This window comes from Bidens hawaiensis, unplaced genomic scaffold (genome assembly GCF_021521415.1).
Source record: "Bidens hawaiensis isolate Kalapana, Puna unplaced genomic scaffold, B.hawaiensis_p1.1 tig00008535_1, whole genome shotgun sequence".
Classification (NCBI taxonomy): domain Eukaryota; kingdom Viridiplantae; phylum Streptophyta; class Magnoliopsida; order Asterales; family Asteraceae; genus Bidens; species Bidens hawaiensis.
This window is the reverse complement of record NW_027491610.1, coordinates 670587-692633: the sequence shown is the minus strand read 5'-3', so window position 1 is coordinate 692633 and position 22047 is coordinate 670587. Positions and strand designations below refer to the sequence as shown.

General features: G+C 40.7%; 1 pseudogene across 1 annotated transcript; it reads right to left on the bottom strand.

Moving 5' to 3' along the window:
* Window positions 1–213: 213 nt before the first annotated feature.
* Window positions 214–3336, bottom strand: LOC143529355 (putative polygalacturonase At1g80170; annotated as a pseudogene). Its single transcript, XR_013134640.1, has 3 exons — window positions 2704–3336; window positions 1348–1679; window positions 214–706 (listed from the first exon to the last, which is right to left on the bottom strand). The product of XR_013134640.1 is annotated as a putative polygalacturonase At1g80170 (transcript).
* Window positions 3337–22047: the final 18711 nt, after the last annotated feature.

Sequence of the window (22047 nt, the reverse complement as noted above, 5' to 3'; positions counted from 1 at the left end):
TAAATGGTTACTTGTGTAAACGTGTATACACCGGTTAAGCGGAAACGCCTGTTCAGTTTACTCGTAACAGTGAGTAAGAAGAACAGTAAACTTAATCAAATCTGTAACTAATTTAGTTTATACAATATCCAAACTTCCTCTTAATCTCATGAAAGTATGAAACTTTACAAGCAATGCGTATAACATTTCATGAAATAAATACCATTATTTTACCATGTTTATTGTCCGTATGAATTGGAGTGGAAATTAACCAAAGAAATGTTATCAACAGTTGAGGGCCTAAAATCCAAAGGATTATTCCATTTTCTCACACGGTCCCCGAACCATCTCATATTTACATTTTCAACCTCTAACCCGTCAATGTGTTCCATCATGAACCCAGCCGAGCTATGGTTAACCAAACCTTGACACCCCGGTCTGTAATCAACGAACCCATCATCGTAATCAGTCCATCGATTATAGTTAAAGTCCACATTCAAGAACTTTAGATTACTAAGTCTGCCATGTTTTGACCCGGACAGAAACACCCCGTTTTCTGAAGTGGCAGTGATGTTAACGAAAAGTAGATTGGAGATTGAACCTGTTTTCGAAGTGTTGTCTCGTGGGCATGTTGTTACGTAGATCGGCTCGGCCCGACCCCACCATGATGGATCATAGTATCTGGTAGTTATGTTTATGTTTGAAAATGTTATGTCACTTACATTTCCTGAAATAGAAAACATAAAACGAATTAGGAAAATAGTTAAATGGGGTGTCTGATCAACATCATCAAAAATTATAAAATGGATACGAATGGTCGTGTACAGTTGAAAGTTGAAACCAACCAAACTGTTCAGTTCGAGTTTCGGTAGCTTTTATTATTTAAACATATTTTCATTTAGAATATGTAGTTATGCATAAGCATTATAATCACGAATCATATATAACCTTTTAAAAAGTTTAATATAAACTAATGATTTTTTAAAAAGAACAAAAAAATGAGTCCAAACCACCATAAGTCCATAACTAAGCCACTAAACCTACTTAAACGTCATTATCATTCATGCCTATTATATCTAATATTAAAACCAAGATGGATCTACAGTACTCTTAAAAAGCTTTTCTTATCTTTTTTATTACTTTCTGAATTTTAAAACAAAGATAGATCTGCAGTACTCTTAAAAAGCTACTTTTTCTTAGTTTTTGAAATTATTCTTTTCATTTTTCAAAATTCTTTATTATTTTTATTTTTTTAATTAACAAACATAACATATTTAACTAACCAATAAACCTAACACTAAAAAGTAAAAACTAATAACTGTTGTATGAAAACACCATAGTCAGATAACATGGTTGTAATATTCATACCTCCATCGCGTATTTGAAATCCAAGTCCTCGATGAGAGTCTACAATCGTGATGTTATCAAAACGAAGCCCTTTGAAATCGAACCAACTTGCACTACCGAATTTGATAGCAGAGGATTTAGTTCTGATCCAAGAATCTGTAGCAGTGAGATTGTAGAGAGGACCGTCGTATGTTTTAGGGCAGATGGCATCATCTCCGGTGTTGATGTTGCATCTTGTGATTACAGTATTGTTTGAATCGTCTATGTCAATTCCGTCGTTGTTTGGAGTGTTGAAATCTCCATAGATTGACATATCATGAATGTAGGTGTTATCACATTGCACCAAATGCAAGCTGCAATTATAACATCATGAATTACAACTTATGAAATTTGTAGGCTTGATTCGAAATCAGTAACAGATTAGCAGTACCAATTCCAATTGTACAAGGTAATAATGTAATATATAGAAACACCAATCCCAATAGTGTAACCAATAGGTTTATAATAGACAGTCTATCATATCATACAGGCCATATGATGTCCAATCAATTTTGCACACCAAAGAATGCCACATCATATGGTTGGTATGAAGTCAAATCGACTATGTAAACCAGATTCTGCTACATCATATGCGCCTTATGATAGGGCAAATAATGGTCATACAGCCCGTATAATGTAAAATTGACTCTGCACGCCAGAGCCAGCCACATCATACGGGGCTGTTTGACATAGCAAACAATAGTCATAAGGGCTATATGATAAGGGCGAAAATGGTCATACTAGCCGTATGATGTCAAATTGACTCTAGACACCAGCCACATCATACGAGCCATATGATAGGGCGAAAAAAAGTCAGACAGATATCGTAGAGCGAAAAATGGTCATATGAGCCGTATGATGTCAAATTGAGTGCGCACGCTAGAACCTGCCGCATCACACGAGATGTATGATAGGGCGAGACTTAGTCATACGAGCCGCATGATTGAGTAAAAATGGTCGTACGACATGAATTATATGGTCATACGGGCTGAATGACTTTGTAGAAATTGGTTATACGAGTCATATAAAAGGCAAATCTAAGAACTCGTATGCGGTTTTTGACCTACAAGGAAATTCAAATTCCTGATGTTTGTCATACGACCCGTACGACAAATTTCCGCTATACAGCCCGTATGACAATATATACTTCTTTTCATACGGCCCATATGACCATTTTCAATGATAGATAGTATAGTGTTTTACTTAATGTTTGTTTAGCAGCATTAATGCCACAATCAATTTGCATATTTTCAAACTCATCCATCAAATTTCACTAATCAAATCTCAAATGTGTGTGTGCAGATATAGCAAATATTAACATTTAGAAAGAAGACTAACCACCAATAAGCCTGCTCAATCAACCGAATATCCCACACCCTAACATTCCTACACCTCACAAACCCAACCAACCTCGGGCGACACTCATCGCCCTCACACGCACCCGTCTGATTCCAACTCACCATCACATTCTTCCTCTCATCAAACCTCACCACAAACTCCAACCCGTGGCCATTAATCTCACCACCACCAGTTATCCCCACATCCTCCGCATCCTCCGCCACCACCACGTACCACCGATCTCTCTCCGCCGGATAATCCTCCAGCCTCGTCCCGCCGTACACCGTCGCCTCCTTCTGCACCTCCAACACCACGCCGGACTTCAACCACACCATCGCCGTCAAGTACTTCCCCGGAGGGAACACCACGCGCCCGCCGCCGGCGGACCAGCACGCGTCGATGGCGGTCTGGATTGGTACGGTGTCGTAGTGGATGCCGTCGCCGATGGCACCGAATTCGGTAACGGAGATGGTGATATTATTAGAGTTAGGGTTTGAGATGTAACTGAAGGAAGCTGGAGAAATGATGAAGTTGTTGGTGTGCATATGATGAGGATTAAAGTGGATAATAATATGAAGAAGGAATAGAGGTTAAGCGTGATCGGCATTTTTTCCGGCGCCGGTGTACGGTGGTTGCCGGCGGATTGTTTGTGAGTTGACGATTTTGAAAGATATTGATGATGACAACTGATAACAGAATCTTTTTAAATTATTTAAAAAGTGATGAGTCATTGGATAGAGAATCTACATATGTCTCCCTGGTTTATATCATTGCGAGATGTTTTAACCCATGAAAAAGATTTTGCGAACTTTGTGCCCCTATGTTTCTCCGGCGGGTTCTTCCGACTCCTACCGTCAGTTGACCGTCCGTTGACCGTTGGTATTTTAGTAATAATACCAACATATTAAGGGTATTTTAGTAATCTTCTTTTAATAAATTATAAATATAATAATAATAGTAATAATATAATACAATATAATAATAATAATAATAATAGATTTAATCAACCAACCATCATCATCATCAGCAGCTCATCTTCATCATCATCAACCTCAAACATACTTGATGTTCTTCATGATCATTAGTTTCATTACAAGTAATCGAATCTCTCAAATCCTCAAACCCATAAGTCATTCCGACCAAAACCCCTAACCTCCGGCAACACGTCTCCATGGATTCCGGCCATCTCGTTTTTACGGCCAACTCGTTTTTCCGGCCATCTCGTTTTTCCGGTCATTCGGGTGAAAATTTTACTAAAAAATAGTTCGTTTGGTTGTTTTCGGGTAAGTTTACTAAAAAACGGTTCATTTTGGTTGTTTTCGGGTGAAAAGTTTACTAAAAAACGGTTCGTTTTACTTGTTTTCGGGTTAAAATTTTACTAAAAAACGGTTCGTTTGTTTGTTTTCGGGTGAAAAGTTTACTAAAAAACGGTTCGTTTTGTTGTTTTCGGGTTAAAGGCTTATTAAAAAACGGTTCGTTTGGTTGTTTTCGAGTGAAAATTTTACTAAAAAACGGCTCGTTTTGGTTGTTTTCGGGTGAAAAGTTTACTAAAAAACGGTTCGTTTTGCTTGTTTTCGGGTTAAAAGTTTACTAAAACACGGCTCGTTTTGGTTGTTTTCGGGTTAAAAGTGTACTAAAAAACGGTTCGTTTGGTTGTTTTGGGGGTGACAAGTTTACTAAAAAACGGTTCGTTTGGTTGTTTTCGGGTTAAAAGTTTACTAAAAAACGGTTCGTTTGGTTGTTTTCGGGTGAAAAGTTTACTACAAAAGGGTTCGTTTTGGTTGTTTTCGGGTGAAAAGTGTACTAAAAAACGGTTTGTTTGGTTGTTTTCGGGCGAAAAGTTTACTAAAAAACAGCCCGTTTCGTTGTTTTCGGGCGAAAAATTTACTAAAAAAAGGCGTGTTTCGTTGTTTTCGGGCGAAAAGTATACTAAAAAACGGCCCGTTTGGTTGTTTTCGGGCGAAAAGTTTACTAAAAAACGGCCCGTTTCGTTGTTTTCGGGCGAAAGGTTTACTAAAAAACGGTCCGTTTCGTTGTTTTCGGGCGAAACGTTTACTAAAAACGGCGCGTTTGTTTGTTTTCGGGCGAGAAGTTTTCTAAAAAACGGCGCGTTTGGTAGTTTTCGGGTGAAAAGTTTACTAAAAAACGGGTCGTTTGGTAGTTTTCGGGTGAAAAGTTTACTAAAAAACGGGTCGTTTGGTTGTTTTCGAGTGAAAAGTTTACTAAAAAAATGACTCGTTTGGTTATTTTCGGGCGAAGAGTTTAGTAAAAAACGGTTCGTTTCGGGTGAAAAATTTAAAAATATGATGATTTTGATGATATAGATATGATGATATATATGATGATTATGAGGATAAAGGTATGGATAATTGGATATATGAAGAAGATGATGATGAGGATGAGAAACTCTTTAATGAAAATAAAGAATATATATTTCATATATATAACTATAAACAAACACTTGTTTAGTTCAAACGGTAAGTTTTGCTTGTTGTTAACCCAAAGGTCGGGGGTTCGAACCCCGGCCGCTACACCATTTGAAAGAAATTTTTGATTTAGTTATAAGCTCAGGGGTAAAATGGTTATTTTAACATTTTTTTGGTCAGTCAACTGACGGCAGGGGCACAGACTGGGCCGCCGGAGAAACATAGTGGCCCAAAGTTCGCAAAATCTTTTTCAGGGTTAACCCATCGTGCGACGACATAAACCAGGGAGACAAAATGCAGATTTCTCCATTAGTTATAATAATAATAATATAGTGACTAAAATAGCCCTTTTAGATAACATTCCCCGACTAAACACTCAAAACTAAAAATATCAAAAATTGTCTATTTTTAAACCGTCATATCTAACAGATTGGAACTGACATTCGACGAATCTAACTGACACTTTTTTGATTTCAAACCAACCATATTTAGATACGTGTAAACTTAAACATTTGGCAATTGATCTATTTCGTCAGGCTTCATATCTATGTTGTCGGTCCCGACGGAATAATATCTCATACGAAAATGGAGCCTAGCATAATAGATATGAACCTCGAACTGAATAGATCTGGCCGATGATTTAGGTGTATACGTGTTTAGATGTGGTTGGTTTAAAAACAGAAGTGTGTCAGATAGATCTATCGGATGTCAGTTCTAATTTGTTGTATCTAACAATTTAAAAAATGATCATTTGAGTATTTTTGGTTTAAAGGGGTTAGTCAATGAATGTTATTAGTAAAATAGTCTTTTTATTTTTTTATATTTTTTTTGTCATTGTCCCTAATAATAATAATAAAATAATTTGTTAGCAACAAGTTTGCAAAGTGTAAACATATAAAATTGCTCTAAACAAACTATAATAATATTCTTGTTAAAAGAGTATATTTCAAGCAAGTAATTCATGTTGTTTTCAATCTCATTCTCAAAGTTCTATTGATGGTAACGTGGTGTAGAAGTCATCCAATGGTTTCTTTTTATAGGAAATCGAGGGCTTGAGTCTCGCTATAAAAATTTGATTCGGATTGAATCAGAAGGTTTTTCTTCTTGTGAAGGTCTTTCTACGTGAATGAGTGGACCAAGTCACCACGTTATGTTCTTCAAACGAAAAGGCAATCAATTTATCAGGGTAAACCCGGGTGTCGACACTTTGTTGTTTAAAAAGATAAGTTAACAGACATGGTAAGTTAAAATACTATAATTTGTTTACCTATTAAAAATTTCACATATGTTTTATTGTAGGCCTATTGTCGTTATCTTTTGAAAATTACTCATGATAAGTGGTATATTAATCTTCTCACCCGATCACTATGGATTTGGTTTTGTTTTCCGTATTGATTGGGACTTAGATTTATGTTTATTTTCGAAAATGTTTGAAAAGTTAATCAAAACAAATTAAAGAAGTCTACACCCGTAAAGAAGTTCAATGATAAAATGCAACCAGTCAAAATTATATATTTGTAGGTAAATAGGTGAAGAAACACTAACCGGACCCCGGGCAGATTACGGATAATCTGGGGGTTAGATATATGTTTCCCACGAGGGGTTGGACCCGGTAAAGATGGTTATTCTGATAACCTGCAAAACAGACACCGTGAGCTTGTCACTGAGAAGGGGGGGGGGGGTTCCTCCTTGTGACCACCCTCCGGCGTGAGAATCAGACTAGATTGCTCTTTAAATATAAATGTATATTAAGAGATTGCTAGAGCAGATATCAGGTATAATATGTAATACGAGATAGTATATGATGATAATATGATAAGATGAGATGATCATACCATTTGGGGTATTTATAGCCGAAGGTAGGTTTCCAAGGAGGTGTGGCCGGCTGAATAGTATTCATGTTCTACCAACTGTGGGCCTACGCACGTGCCCTGCTGGTAGTTGGTGGGTAGGCAGCGGCTGATAGTGACCAGGCCTGCTGTGTACTATTCCTTTTCCACCAACTGCCGGCTATGCACGTGGTATGACAGGAGTTGGTGAGTAGGCAGCGGCTAATAGTGACATACAGTACAAGAGCATGCTGCTCGCCATACTGTTGTCAATAAGCTGTCGTATCTTTAGTCAGATCTTTTGCCCATACCTCGTCAGGTACAGTACAAAAGATCTTCCCGTATCGTACGGACTGGCTTTTGGGCGGGAGTATTCCCCCTCCCGCCTTTGTGCGGGATTGTTCCCGGCTTTGCTCATTCCTTCAGGTGACACTGAGTGATTGAGAGCTAAGTGCCTTGTGCGTGTAGCCTTGCTGCGCGGGTGGCCTTCCTTGATGGCTTGTATCCGCAGCTACGGGAACAGGCAGAGTCCTTCACCATTGGGAGGCATTTCCTGCGGGAACAGCTTGCGTACTGCGCGTAAGGACGTCACGTCTCTGAGCATGGTGGGTCCTGCGGATCCAGTTGGTTTCTGCGCAGACGTCCCTCTTCAAGGTGAGTCTTGCGGGTCCAACTGGGCTCTGCTGGGACCTACCTCTTCAAGTCCCCCCAGTCCAATGTTCTTCTCATGACTGTTTAATAAAGTGAGGTGAACTTTTGGACTTAAGCAAAGGGTTTTGAAAAGGGTTTAGTTTTAAGGTTTTCCATGGGGATTCTTCCCGCGGAAGTCCTTGTCACTTGCAGAAATTCCCGACTTTCCTGCTTGATCTTTGGGTATGATGCGGGTAGGTCTGTAACCTCCTCGCAAGTCAGGAGCGTTGAGTCCCACTTGTGTGGATTCTCCATGAGGTTTTGGTAGTTTTGAACATAGTGATCAATTATGTTAAAACCACCAATTCCATCCTGGAGCTTCAAACAATGTAGTTCTCGACGTTCCCGCTATGCGGGGATGTTATTTCCGTTTCCGCAAGCATTGCCCAGAAGATCCTTCTTGGTTTCAATTCCCTGCGGAGCGCTAGGTATGTGAAGGGTTTTGCCTTAACACTGTACCCGCGCTCGTCTTACGGTTACTTTACTTCCATGGTATTTCTGGCGTCAATTCCCTGCGGGTGCTAGGTATGTGAAGGGTTTTGCCTTAACACTGTACCAGCACCCGTCTTATAGTTACTTGGTTGCCGAGGTATTCTTGGCTTCAATTCCCTGCAGGTGCTAAGTATGTGAAGGGTTTTGCCTTAACACTGTACCCGCACCCGTCTTATGGTTACTTGGTTGCCAAGGTATTCCTGGCGTCAATTCCCTGCGGGTGCTAGGTATGTGAAGGGTTTTGCCTTAACACTGTACCCGCACCCGTCTTATGGTTACTTGGTTGCCAAGGTAAGGGGTATTTTCCCGCTTACTTTTGAATCTTTTTGAATTTTTGAAATTCGAAGAGTTGGTGAAAGGATAAGAACAGTCCAAACCTCTGAAACGTCGTGCGACGGTTTCTTCTGACTGTGTCAGGACGTGCAGGAAGTTATGGTGACGTGACAGTACATGGTCATTCCAGACGCCTTTTCAGGCGCGTGGGCGCGATTTTTCGGGCGCGTGGCCGCGAAATTAATGGTACGCGTCCTTTCAACAGCTGTTGCCAGCTTGCTTTTTGCCACGTGTCATAGTTTCATTGCACCTTCGATTTCTCTCTCCTCCGCATTAATTTCATCGCATTAATTGCGATTAGTATATAAAGGGGGAGAGGGTTCTTTGTAATCCACACTTTCACTTTTCTCTTCATCTTCAAAACGATTTCCGGCGAATACTCACCTTTCAGTCGAGCATTCTCTTGAAATCGTTTTCTTCTTTCATCTGCAAGATGTCTTCTCGTGATCTCGAATCTACAGCCCAGGAGGCTGGGGTGTTCGCCGATGACAAGAGTACTGCTGGCGAGTGCCAGTGTGCTCTGCCTGTCGATCTGTATCAGTACATCGTCAGGAAGTTCATGCTCGAGTCTCTCGAGCCTGAGTTTCCTGAACCCCATCAGACGGTGTATGATGCCCCCAGAGGTAAGATCGGGGTTTATGCTGCATTCTTTGTCTTTGGGAATCTTAGGTTCCCTTTGACAAAGTTTGTGTACCGTGTCCTGGAGAGGCACGGTGTGCACCTGACCGAGGTGCACCCGATGGAGATCGCGAAGATTCGCCACTTCGAGTGGGTGTGCCGGATTCTGGACATTGAGCCCTATGTCGACCGCCTGATGACCTTCTACTCTTGGAGGTGCATCCAGGGGTGGTATACGCTGATAACCCGGATCAAGGGTTTGAAGATTAGCGCAACCGAGCGCAGTCTTCGCTCCTGGAAGCGGGAGTTCTTCTACATCTCCGCTCGCGCCATCCCCCTTGCCATGAAATTCAAGAATGGGCAAGCACTCCCCAGCCTTCACGCCTCCAACTACCAGGAGGCGGAATGGTTCTCGAAGATATCCCGAGTCCAATCTCCGGTTTACCGGTTTGCGGAGTCCGGGATGGTGATGCTCGGGATGAGCCGGGTGTGGAAGGATGCGGATGCGCATAAGATCCCAATCGTCCTTGAATACGGTTCGAACTCTGTTCCTTACGGTATGCTCTGTTTCTTTTTGTTGATTTAGAATCTCTTCTAACTTCTTTCCTGTTTATTTCAGAGGGGAACGACTTGCAGTCGCTCCTGTATCCGCGGGAGGCTGACGGTCCCGCTCGGATGGGTACTCGCGCTCTAGATGAGAACGAGTTGCCCATCCTTGAACAGACGGCGGATCGGTTCGTGGAGGTCTACCCGCTAGGCCACGAGATCCTTAGCGCCAGGCGGCCAGGTAAGGCGCTTTTCAATCCTCGACCCCTCAATGTTGAAACCTCTGCTGGAATTCCTCTAATTTATGTTCTGATGAGGAATCCGCAGATGGTCCTCCGTTGGTGCGGAAGAAGAAGGCTGCCGGCGGGAAGGGGAAGGAGAAGGTGGCCTCCACTGCCGATCCGGTGCCTCGGTCTGACTCAGAGGCCGAGAGCGAGGAGGTGGCGGGGAACCCCGGTGGTGATAAGACCACCGCTCCGGAGGCTACGACAACTGTCACCTCCGGAGAGCCCAGGATGACAATGGTGAGCGGCGTGAAGAGGCCGACTCCATCGGGTTCATCCCCGCCTGTCCGCACTTTTAGGCTCAAGAAAACCCGTAAGTACAAACTTTATTTTTAACTTCGTAGCTTTCCATCATTAATACTTTTCTTTGTGCAGGCGTGGAGACGCATTCCAGGGTGGAGCGCAGAGGAGTACCCCTCCGCCCATGACGGTAGGCTTGGTCAGCCTACCTGAGGCGACGACCCAGGCGGCTGCGCCTGCTCCTGCTTCCGCTGGTTCAGTTGCTCACAACGTTGAGCCGACTGTTCCAGCTGTGATGACATCACCGCCGGCTGTGAGTGCCATTTTTAACGCATCTTTCACTGAGCCGGCGGTTACTTTTGCTGCAGATTCCGCAGCGGCGACCGCGGCGGCTTTTACCATGCCTCCTCCGTCATCGGCAACGACGGCCGATCCTTCAGGTATGCATGGGGCTTATCGCCAACCTCTGCCTCCTTCCCATCTGCCTGACCTCTTGGATGGATTTCCCTTGGGTTCAGGTGATGGGTTCGGCGGCTATCGGCCTGTTGTTGACCCTACAGGTGCGTAGGGTTCTTTTGGCCCTTTTCATATTTTTATCATCTTTTCCTAACTGCTTTATGTTTTTTGCAGTGTCGGATTCCAATGAAGTGTATGTTCCACGAGATGGAACATCCGCCGAGGAACAACCCTTAGCACACCTGTGGAGTGCGTGGAGTGGGCTCGTCACGCAGCTCCCAGTGGTGCGTTGGGGGAAGCCATGGCTAGCTACCAGGAGGGTAGGCTAACCGATGAGCTTCGGGTTCTCCTGGCCCGGATGCAGCCGCGCGTCGAGCTGCTTTGTCGTGAAAACGACAAGTTAAAAGCAGCTCGCCTTCAAGAAGTAGCTCGGGCGCGGGCTGTCCGGGAGGAGAACGTAAAGCTTACCGCAGTGGCTGCGGAAAAGGAGAAGGCCTTCAAGGCCCTCGAGGTTGAAGTTCAGGCCCGGCTCGAGGCCCGTTCCAAGGCTGCCCAAGCTGTTAACGAACATCTTCGGCTGGCTAAGGAAACTGCAAGGAACGCAACCGAGAGGGCCACCAAGGCTGAAGCTGTTGCTGAGCCTCTACGCGTGGAGAATGAGGAGCTTAAAGCCAAATTAGAGGCTCTCCAGCAGGCTCATGATGCCTTGGCGATGGAAGACGCCAAAAAGCTCCAAGAGATCTTGGACCAGAGGGGGGTGCTTGACCACACTGAGCGGAAGCTAAAGGGCGTCGAAGAGGCTGCGGCTAAAGAAGTGTTGCTTGCCAACCTCAACAAGAGTGAAGGCGAACGCGCCCGTAACGAAGCTCAAGCTGCCCTCCAGGAGGCTCTGGTTGCCAAGGAATGGCTTCTTCGAGAAGCGTTGTCTCAGGTATGTTTAGCTTCATGTCTTCACGCTTTTCTTTGTAAATAGAAAAGGTTCTGATACTTGTATATTTTCTTTTTTGTAGGTTGTGCATCGAGTCTTCACGGAGACGTCTTATGACGATGCTATGAGCGCAGCCCTCAACGCTTCTCATGAGGATGGGGAAAAGGCCGGTTTCCTGCTTGGTCTAGGGTTCGTTGAGAAAGGCATCCCGCCTTCCAACTTCCCTTTATTTGATGTAGATACTGAAGCTGTATACGACCAAGCAGTGAATCAGTATGCCGCCTTCCCGCATCCGGTGGTGGAGAAGGTAAACGAAGTTGCTGCTGCTGATGATGGGCTAGCTATCCTTAAAGCTTTCCTTGAACTGCCACGCTCTACTGATGGTGCTGGTCCAAGTGGAAGTGGCCCTGAAGCTTGATCCTGAAGATCCCTTCCCACTGCTAGGATAGATTTAGCTTGTATAGATTTATATTCTTGTAGGCGGGTAGTTACCCGGCCATTCTTGTAATGAATATTATGAAATATAAATCTTTGTGCGGGTAAGACCGCTACTTTCACTGGATTCCTTGCTTTATAAACGTTATATGACTTGCATACTTTAGTTTAAATTAGCAATTTTCCAAGTGTGTAGAATAAGTTAACCTTTGAACGTGGTAGATAATAGGTTGAAGTTTTGCTTCCTCTTTCGTGATTGTGCGGGTAGGACCGTCACTTGCACTTAGTAGGATGGCTAAACTTTACCTATATCTGACCTGCGTGGAGGTTTTCCTCATCTTTTTTGAAATTTCTAAGTGTTTAGGATAAGTTAACCTTTGAACGTGGTAGATAATAGGTTGAAGTTTTGCTTCCTCTTTCGTGATTGTGCGGGTAGGACCGTCACTTGCACTTAGTAGGATGGCTAAACTTTACCTATATCTGACATGCGTGTAGGTTTTCTCATCATTTTGTTAGAAATTCTCTGTTTTGAATAAGTTAGCCGTTCGACGCGCGGTTGTCAATAGGTTCGGTTTCCTCTCATGATTTGTGCGGTTAGGACCGGCACTTTCATTTAGTTGACCAAAGTTTACCTATGACTGACCTGCGTGAAGGTTTGCCGTTTTTTTGGTTTATGCGGGTTTTGCCGCCTTCCCCACGCAACGACTTTCCACGTAATTAGGCGGTGAAAACCGGCATATCCGTGCTGAATAAATTAACCGTTCGACGCGCGGTTGTTAATAGGTTAGTGTTCAGTTTCCTATATCATGATTCATGCGGATAGACCGGCACTTTCATTTAGTGGGATGACTGAACTTTACCCTTCAACTGACCTGCGTGAAGGTTTGCCGTTTTTTGGGTTTATGCGGGTTTTGCCGCCTTCCCCACGCAACGACTTTCCACGTAATTATGCGGGAAAACCGGCATATCCGTGTTGAATAAATTAACCGTTCGACGCACGGTTGTTAATAGGTTAGTGTTCAGTTTCCTCTATCATGATTCATGCGGATAGACCGGCACTTTCATTTAGTGGGATGACTGAACTTTACCCTTCAACTGACCTGCGTGAAGGTTTGCCGTTTTTTGGGTTTATGCGGGTTTTGCCGCCTTCCCCACGTAACGACTTTCACACTTATGTATGCGGTGAAAACCGGCATCAGTGTTGATAGTTCATAAAGTATAAATGTAAAATCATCAGCGTCGATGTTCTAAGGAGAATCATTTCCATTAGAAGTGGCTCTGGGCCTTTTCTTTACAAATTTGGAATTGATCTACATGCAAACTGTGTAATTGAGCTCCCTTCCATGTTGTTGGGATGGGAGTGCCATCGAGCCGATATGCACCTGGTTCGGGATCTCGTTCTTTACGCAGCATGTAGTCTCCACATTGAAGCTGCAATTTTATTCGTTTTCCCCAGCTGGGGTTCTACACGCATCAGCCTGCTCAGCGTTCATTGCGCCACGAGGTGCGCGAGCGTCCCATCTCTGACAAATGCTTCGACCATGTCCTTTACGTCTGTGCATTCTTCAGTGTTGTGGCCTTTTGTCCTGTGAAAGTCACAGTATTTGCTCCGATCAGCATTGGGACGATGTCGGATTATTGGAGCCTTTGGCCATGGGAGCTCCTCAGTGGCGAATATCTCGGTGACGCTTTTGGTGAGTGGCGTCCATCTGGAGTTCTGGTTCGACCGTACGTTATCCCTTCCGCCTAACCGTTGTTGCAAGCCGGATGAGGTGTCAAAGTTTACCCTTGACTGCCAAATGCCTAGCTTCCGCTTTTTGTTTAGTCGGGCGGTAAGGACGTTGTCTTCTCTTGTTTTCTGGGTGTAGAGGTTTGTGCTATGTGGGAGATCTCTACCCAGTTGCTTCTCCGTTTCCGCAAAGCGTTTAGCTGCTGTCATGATGGCATCCCATGTTGATGGCATGCCATCTTTACCCGTTAAGGTGCGGATGAGCTCTGGGTCGTTCGCACCCTGAATAAAAGCAGCGCGAACAAGATCTTCGCTAATGTTACCCAGACTTAGCTTCTTTGAGTTGAAGCGAGTGATGAAGTCTGGCAAAGATTCATCTTCCTCTCGAATGCATTTGAGGATTGTCCATTGCTCTTCGGTATACTTTCGTTGTTGGCTGAAGTGTTGGCTAAACTTCTGTTGGAAGTCTGCCCAGTCGTAGATGTGGTTGACCGGTAGACGATCGAACCACGCTCTAGCTGGCCCAACAAGCGTCATTTGGAACATGTAACACCACGTAGGTTCCGTCCAATTGCTGACGGTTGCCCCCGCTATGAATTTGTTCAAATGATCGTCTGGGTCAGATATACCATCATATGTGCCTATGTTGGACATTTGTTTGGCACTTTTTGGGGCAATTGCTTCCGCAATGTCCCTTGCAAATTTGGACGTTCCCGCATTTGCAACAGTTGGTCTAAATGTTTTGGAAAAGTCACGTGGGCTTCCACCTGGGTTTTTTGGTTTGAAGGCTTCCCCAAAACGCCTTCTCGGTTGGGAGTCCGTTTCTTTACGCTTCCCTTTCGCCTTATGACGAGGGTTTGCGTCTCTATCGGATTCCTCCGAATCATCGTCCAAATATTCTTCGAATTCGTCAGCCTGTTGGACGGAACGCAAGCGTTCGTCCAACTCAGCTTGGAATTCCTTCTGACGTGCCTCCGCCCATGCCTTAACTTCATCGAGTGTTTGGCGGGGGAGCCTTGTTCGTTTTTCTAACTGGGGATCGGTGAGTCCCAGTGAGCGATTATTTACTGCACTTGCCCCAGCTTGGGTAACTGGGGTAGTGTTCGTAAAATTTACTTCACTTGCCCCGGCTTGGGTAACCGGGGTAGTGTTTGTAAAAACTGTGTAGCCGGTATTCCTCCCAGTAGCTGGGGTTGTGGTTACCGGAATTTCTTTAACCATCTTTCCAGAAGTTTGAAAAAACTGAAAAGAAATGAAGTTCTAGCTTTTATGCACGGATGGCGCCAATGAAGAAACACTAACCGGACCCCGGGCAGATTACGGATAATCTGGGGGTTAGATATATGTTTCCCACGAGGGGTTGGACCCGGTAAAGATGGTTCTTCTGATAACCTGCAAAACAGACACCGTGAGCTTGTCACTGAGAAGGGGGGGGTTCCTCCTTGTGACCACCCTCCGGCGTGAGAATCAGACTAGATTACTCTTTAAATATAAATGTATATTAAGAGATTGCTAGAGCAGATATCAGGTATAATATGTAATACGAGATAGTATATGATGATAATATGATAAGATGAGATGATCATACCATTTGGGGTATTTATAGCCGAAGGTAGGTTTCCAAGGAGGTGTGGCCGGCTGAATAGTATTCCTGTTCTACCAACTGTGGCCTACGCACGTGCCCTGCTGGTAGTTGGTGGGTAGGCAGCGGCTGATAGTGACCAGGCCTGCTGTGTACTATTCCTTTTCCACCAACTGCCGGCTATGCACGTGGTATGACAGGAGTTGGTGAGTAGGCAGCGGCTAATAGTGACATACAGTACAAGAGCATGCTGCTCGCCATACTGTTGTCAATAAGCTGTCGTATCTTTAGTCAGATCTTTTGCCCATACCTCGTCAGGTACAGTACAAAAGATCTTCCCGTATCGTACGGACTGGCTTTTGGGCGGGAGTATTCCCCCTCCCGCCTTTGTGCGGGATTGTTCCCGGCTTTGCTCATTCCTTCAGGTGACACTGAGTGATTGAGAGCTAAGTGCCTTGTGCGTGTAGCCTTGCTGCGCGGGTGGCCTTCCCTGATGGCTTGTATCCGCAGCTGCGGGAACAGGCAGAGTCCTTCACCATTGGGAGGCATTTCCTGCGGGAACAGCTTGCGTACTGCGCGTAAGGACGTCACGTCTCTGAGCATGGTGGGTCCTGCGGATCCAGTTGGTTTCTGCGCAGACGTCCCTCTTCAAGGTGAGTCTTGCGGGTCCAACTGGGCTCTGCTGGGACCTACCTCTTCAATAGGTTTAAGTAGTTGGTTGGGTACCCCATTGTTAATATCATACCCATTTCAAACCTGTAATTTTTTTGAAGTTTCGAGTTATTATGACGTCGGGTTCATGCACAAAAGGTTCCTAACAAGTATACAAACATATATACATACCCTAACAAAAATTTATCAACAACAAGATTGTGTAAATTTATAAATGTTAGTTACAATAAATTTCCTTTTAAAAAGAACAATCAATTAATATATCAACTAGATATATTCCATTTTTAAGAATCTGTTTCTTTACTAAACTTACAAAGTGGATGAAGCTTCTACGCTATAAAACCTTTCTAACTATCGGTATAAACTATAAAGGGTACACCTGAAATTTGTTTGTGTATTTTATGAAGCTTTTGCCAAATAAAAACATTGCCTGAAATATGTATATGCCAAAAAAACAGCATATTTGTGACATCCTCTTAATTTGGTACTTTAGAGTAAGTTACAAGGTTTGTGTCCGAATTATAAGTGAAGCTGTAGTTTTTGCACATAACTTTGTTCGGCATTGTTGCTTTAAATATTTGAATTTTAATCTTTGGACTTTCAATTAAACTAACTTTATCTTATGTCGTTATTACCTTTTAATTATTTCGTAAACTCTGGTTATTTTATTGTTGTGAAGGTGTTTGAAAACATTAGTTAAATGTTCTTATAATCCAATGAGAGTGACATTTTGTTTTGACAAATAATTTATAAGCTGCTGAACTTTCAAAGTGACCTTATCTTATGTCGTCATTAACGTTTAATTATTTCTCAAATCTGATTATTTTATTATTGTCGTGAAACAAGTATTTGAAAACATTAGTCAATGTTCTTGTAATCCAATAAGATTGGGACATTCAGTTCTGACACGTAAATTATGTTGTGTATATTAAAGTCAATAACCCAAAATCAAACAATTAAACAAATCTAGAACTTGTATGTAAGTATGCAACTATTTGTAGGTTACATACAATGATTTATCATATTAAACAGAGAATTATATCTTGGAATTTTCGGCTTCAAAGAATCTATGACTGTATATAGAATTGATGGATCTTGTAACCGTCTTTATATGTGTGTGTATATCCCTTATTAACAGAACATTCGATTGAGTGAATTTTTAGAGATTATTACATCAGTTTTTTAACCAAAACCAGTTCTCATATGAGCCGAAATCAATAATAAGAAGCCCACTTTATATTGTACTTAAGCCCAAGAACAATAACCCCTTAAATAAGTTCAATTATAAGACCCAAACAATATAACTATATAAGTGTTAAGTTGTTAATCGTTAAACAAGCTCTCACTCCCACATCACCTAACTTGATTAATCGTCACGTTATTACCTCGATCGACAAATCAATTCAATTTACTAAAATACATGTCGATTACACTATAATTACCAAACAAATAATTAACTACTGGACCAGTAGCTTTGTATTAATTTATCGTGACTATCTTAAAATTCACAATATAATTCGATACAAGATTTATTTGTTAGATAAATTATATTATTATTATTATTTAGCAACGGTTTTACATTTTAGTTTTTAAACCAATACAACGATCTTTATAACAATGATTATTTAACTACAAATTACTAAGCCTACAAAACTGAGAAAATGATAATTTGTTGCTACATATATTTTAGTGTGACAGAAAGCAAGAGTATATTAATAATGAACATCTTTTAAAATTTACTAATGTGTGACACGTTGTCTCAAGAACTCTGTGACTCATATGGAGATCATACGATAACCAGTTTTACCTCAAGCAAGTTGTTGCTTTGTCGGGGCTCACTATTGATCTAAGGCGGTAACTGTTGGTAGTGACATTCACGCTATTGTTGTCTTACATCTACCAGTATGTCGAGTCTTGCCTAACTTTTGTTAGGTTGTGGTGGCAAGTGTTGGTGGTTCTTGTGTTATTAAGTCATTTTGTTAATTGGGATTTTTCAAACCAAAGTTAAACTATGCAATACATCAATACCAGATTGTAGATGTGAAGTATGCATTGTTCAAAACTGTAATAATTTTAAAAGCCAATGAACCTAAGGGTTCTAACGGGTTTTGCCTCAAATTGTGGGGGGCAACACCCAGGCGGGGTCCAAGTCGTCTCCAAGAAGCAAAGCCCTTGGAGTAGGTCTTATAACTAGAAAATTTTAATGACACCTTGCTAAAATATCATCGAAAATTATGTTTGGGATTACATAAAGCTGAATGATTATGACAAGCAGTGGGGATTAATTATTAGTAATAAGTCTGGTGAGGAGCAACTTGACCCTATCAAGTACGACCGGTGTTACCAGTGAGGAGCAACTTGACCCTATCAAGTACGACCAGTGTTACCTAGGCATTACTATTAACTGAGCATTCATGGAAACTAAGATCACTAATAGCAACTTCCTAGTTTCGCTTCATTACTTAGCGACTTGCATGAAAGTAAAAACCCGATAGTTTAGAGGTAGAGTCAAGAGCAATCTATATTTCTAACCACAACTCTACTCCGACTTAAAATTATTTTCCCACTAATATAATAATATGTGTGATGGTTCAAATTCTATACAAGGATGGTCTCTAGTATAATTCGATACGTTACTTTCGTCACACCATGGTATCCATTGACCATTCTTGTACTCTTTACAATATATCCGTTCTTGTACTTATCTTACATGTAGATATATATATATTTTAATATTGCATCTCACATAGCCCATTTCGTCACCTCCGTGATAACTAACAACATGTATTTTAATTTTTAAAATTTATGCACACATTAAATGCAATAAATAATTCACAGTCACAAGGTCCACAATACCTAAAAGCCTAAATAGTACTCTTATAACAACTTTTTTTTGGAGTTACTTTATCTCTTGTAGATGGTACTTACATAATTTAAAATTATGTTACATGCATAAGTTGAAAAGAGAAGACAGATGAATTATTATTATTATTATAGTCAATCTTAGTCATCATTTTAACTAGTGAAGTATCGTAATATAGACAATAAATCAGGTGTAAGAAAACCAGGTTATTCGTAAACTATTCACGATATGACCAGACTTAACAAGATCAGTCGTAACTCGAAGCTTATACAATAAACGTAATCTTAGTTCTTATGTAACCAGTAGAAATTCCAGCCTAAACAAACATACTAGTTCTATAATGTTATAACGTAATAATTAACTCCTATATATTCTTATGTACAATCATATAAAATGAAACATCAAATATCAAATATGCTTATATATTCAGCTATAATCACAAAAACATAATTAAAATAAACTAATTGAATGGTAAATGAAGCGACCCAAGTCTTGAGCTTTTAAAACCTGCATTTACAGGCTCAAAACACGTTAAACTCGAACTCTTTTAGCTAAATGGGATGAGTGGAAAGCGAGCCAGCTAGGGGTGTAACGAGCCGATCCGATCCTTACTTTGACTAGGCTCGAGTTCGGATCAACTCGAGCAATTTTTCTACGCCTCATGAGTCGTTTTTTCAAGCTCGAGCTCGAACCAAGCTCAACTCGTTTATTTTAATTAATTAATTAATTAAAAATGAACCTATTATAGGCTCTAGCTCGTATGCAATACCTTAAACGAGCTAGTGCCCGCCTCAACAATGTGAAGTTAATATATAGAATTCCAAAATAGTTCAAATTCAAAAATACACTACGTTTGTTATAGCTCAACAAACATAAAGCCTTAAAATGAATGCTCGGGCTTGATAACAAAACAAACTTTATTTGAGGTGTAGGCCCAGCCCGGTCGATCTTAAATAGCTCACAAGCAACTCAACTCGTTTGCACCCAGAGCCAACGTGTCCCACTGGTTTACTCTTGAATGATGTGATTGTGACCAATAATTTCTACTCAAAAAGTTGTATTGGTTCATAAAATAACAACTTGTACAGAAGAGACCAGAAATTAATAATAGTATCATGTAGGGAACAATACTGTGGCTGCTCCTCAGAAATGATTGCTAGAGTCCAACTATATATATATATAAAATAACTGATACTAAATTACTAATTTTGACCACTCAAACTTGATTTCTAAAAACCTAATATCAATGATTTGATTCTAATAGCATAAACTACTATTTTCTATCAAGTACTATCTTCCAATATATATACAAAATACTGACTATTGTTATAAATGTGTAAGAAAAGAAACATCCATGTGAATGGATGAACATTTTCAACACAAATTTAATGCATATGTTTCCTAAATAGTAAAAGTAGTTGTATATATATGAACCTTATGTAATAAAGGAAGCAGCAACAATCGAAAGTTACTGAATATATATATCTCTCATGTTTTTGTTTTTTGTCATCTTCAAATTGTTTAATACATTGATAGTCTTGTTATAATTTTAGTGGTAATATTATAACACGTTATCAGCACGAGCCGCTTATATCCTAACCAAGAAAGGTAATAGACACAAAGGTACCTACATAAGCATCATAAACACTTCTTTAATTATGTACATTAGATATATATCTATGCATATACATATACTAACTAATATACTGAGTAATAGCAATAATGTGTATAAACATTGTTATTAAAATTTGATAACTATTCTAACTTTTATTTATATATGCACACTAATATCTCATTTAGAAGTTAGATTTATTTACACTAACAATTCTATTCTTATTATTGTGCATACTAATTATATATTTTATAAAATAAACTGTATTTAATATCTTATTTATTATCTTACTTTAAATAATTAATATTATATATTATATATATACACACACACAAACGGTAATGTTACCGTTATAAACGGTAATATAACCGTTATAAAAGGGTTATAAATTTTCACTATAAATAACCAATCATTAACCCCATTTCATTTACAACAAACATTCTTCTTATTAAATTTATCTAAGATAAAATTCTCAAAATGATTCACCCGGTTTTGATGTTGGTCACTATAATGCTTATACTACTTCTCATTCTAATTTTTAATCTCCCATCTGAAGATTTCGGCATTTTCTTTTTCTTTTATATGTTTATAGCTCTACCAATGTATTGTATCTCATTGTTGATTGATATATATGGATTCTAATATTTATCTTATTATTTGCTCTATTATGTTTAGCAACAAAATGTCAAATATAGCAAAACTCGAATTCCCTGCACTCAACATTTCTGGAGAAAATTATATGTCTTGGACAGCAAATGTCAAAAGACATTTAAAATCTATGGATGTGTTAGACGCAATCCAAGAATACAATGATTGCTCTGACCAGGATAAAGCAAGAGCTGATGTTTTCATCCATAAACATATTGATGAATTACTACAGCATGAGTATTGTAATTATGATAACCCATATATGATATGGGAAGATTTGAAAAGCGGATTCGGTCATCTAAAGGAAGTTTTACTTCCTACTTCTAGAGATGAATGGAACAGTCTTAGGTTCCAAGATTTTAAGAGGGTAAATGATTACACCTCTGCTTTATACCGAATTTGTTCAAAGCTAGAATTTTGTGGGTATCCCGTAACAGAGGAAGAAAAGTTAGAGAAAACTTTCTCCGCGTTTCATGCATCAAATATAAACTTGCAAACACATTATCGTTTGCAGAATTTTAAGAGATACTCTGATCTAAATGCATTACTCCTTGTAGCAGAGAAAAATAATGAATTATTGATGAAAAATCATCAATCTCGTCCCACGGGTTCATTAGCCATACCAGAAGCACATGTTGCTCACAAAAGTTCTCATAAAAATTCTGATCATAAATGGGAACAAAGTCGAGGACGAGGCCGAGGACGTGGACGTGGTCATTTTGACAAAAGGCATTTTAATGATCGTAAGCATCCATTCAAATGGAACAATAACTCTTACGGTCGTGGTCGTGGCCGTGGTCGTGGTCATAACCAGAGAGCCAATAATTATCATGTCCCACACAATACCAATTCCAACCACCAAAATAAATGGAATGAAGCTGGTAGGTCCGAAAACAATGGCACTTCATGTTTTAGATGTGGAAGTACACTGGGCAAAGGTTTGTCGCACAGCTCCACATCT